Source organism: Eublepharis macularius, chromosome 2, assembly GCF_028583425.1.
Source record: "Eublepharis macularius isolate TG4126 chromosome 2, MPM_Emac_v1.0, whole genome shotgun sequence".
Classification (NCBI taxonomy): domain Eukaryota; kingdom Metazoa; phylum Chordata; class Lepidosauria; order Squamata; family Eublepharidae; genus Eublepharis; species Eublepharis macularius.
In genome coordinates, this window is record NC_072791.1 from 85,077,039 (window position 1) to 85,078,952 (window position 1,914).

The following is a 1,914-nucleotide window of genomic DNA, read 5'->3' on the forward strand; positions in this document are numbered from 1 at the left end:
ACCTCCAACTCCACCCCATTTCTGTAACTCCCCAATAAGAACGTGGGCACTAGGATCCTTCATTTGCATGCACTAAACAAAAGGTAACATGTTTACACGACTGCAATTGGCTCCTATCCAGGGGAAACGATTGGTTGCTGATAACCCTAATTTCCAATAGGATTGGCTACTTGAGGAGCGCTGTTTTCCTCGAAGCTAGCCCAATACATAACACCCCTCCCCCATAAGATTGGGGTGCCCCAAGAAATGCCGGTGGCTGGTGAACCCGCTGGGATCTGCGCAAACCTTCTGTGCTTGGGGTCCCCATGACCGGGGCCCCAATGTCTGTAGCTGGTTCTGCTGTGGAGGTGAATGGGTCTGCCTTGGCAGCGCCTGTGCTGCTTGACGCTGCCGGCAGGCTTCTGCGGTCCTCGGGTGGCCAGTCCCCATGATTCTCAGCCGTCATGGCTGGTTCCGATCTTGCCTCCGTAGAGCGAGGGGGCAAGTCCCTGTTGTGTCCCTGCTCCTGCGGTGGCCATCGTTGCTGCAGTTGGTCAGTGTGCCAGTGGTAAGCCTTGCCGGTGGAGTCAGCCACTTTGTAGGACACTGGCCCTGTTGTTCTGGTGAAGTTGCAGGGAACCAGACTGGCCCGTTCCTGAAGTTCCTGGCGTAGACACGGTCACCCGGATGAAACGCCCTGGGCTGGTCAGATGCTCCAGTCTCCCACTTCGTGTCTGGTGCAAAATCCTGGTGAAGTCGATCCAAAAGGGTGGTCAGCCTTCACCCCATTAGCAGCTCTTCCAGACCCTGGCCTGTCGTGGCGTGCGGAGTGATGTGTTGCCGCAGGAGGAACTCTGTCAGCTGCTGGCTGAAGTCCCTGTGCCCGAGCTCATGCAGCGAGTCCTTCGCGGATCTCACCATGTATTCCATTTGCCCATTACTGCAGGGATGGAAAGGCACCGATGTGATGTGCCGGATGGCGTTGTTCTCCTGGAACATCTGGAACTGTTGCGAAGTCAACTGGGCAGCGTTGTCTGACATGATTATGTCCAGTAGTCCATGTGTGGTGATTAAGCACCGCAGGGCGCGGATGATGGTTTCCGATGTCATGGCCGACATGGGGACTACTTCCAGCCACTGGAGTATGAGTCCACAACAACCAGGAAGGTGTGTCCTTGGAAGGGGCCAGCAAAGTCTATGTGGAGTCGCGACGATGGTGTTCGCGTTGTCTCCCAGGCTTGTATCGGTGCCTGCGGCATGTTGGGGTGGGCTTCCTGGCAAGGCTGGCAAGTCCAGACCCATCTTTCCACCTCAGCATCCATCCCCGGCCACCACACATAGCTGCGAGCCAGGGCCTTCATCTTCACAATTCCTGGGTGACCAAAATGCAGTACCTCGAGTACCCACTGGTGCAGCTTGGGGGGAACAACGACTCTGCTCCCCCAAAGTAGGCACCCTTTGTGCACTGACAGCTCATGTTGGCAGAAGCTGTACGGCCGGAACTCTGGTTCTGCTCTGCTAGCCGGCCATCCCCTACACACCCATTTGAGGACCCGGGAGATGGTGGGGTCCTTGGTGAAGAGTGCCACTATGTCCGATGCCAGGAGGGGCAGCTGGTGCAGGTCTTCTATATGCATGGCCCCATGCGCAGGGGAGGGGTCAGCAGCAGACTCCAGCAATGGCAGGTGGCTGAGCGCATCAGCATGCCCAATAGCCTTCCCAGGCCTGTAAGACAGCTGGTAATCATAGGCTGACAGGAACACCGACCAGCGCAGCATCTGGGGCGACATTACCTGTGGTGTTTGCCGGTCTGCCGTGAAGAGACCGAGGAGAGGCTTGTGGTCAGTTGTGATCTCGAACGGGCACCCATAGACATAGTCATGGAATTTCATGACTCCCGCGACCAGTGCCAGAGCCTCCTTGTCAATCTGCACG

General features: G+C 56.9%; 1 pseudogene; it reads right to left on the minus strand.

The window, feature by feature from the left end:
- Positions 1–441: 441 nt before the first annotated feature.
- Positions 442–1,436, minus strand: LOC129323424 (uncharacterized protein K02A2.6-like; annotated as a pseudogene).
- Between the last annotated feature and the right edge of the window lie 478 nt (positions 1,437–1,914).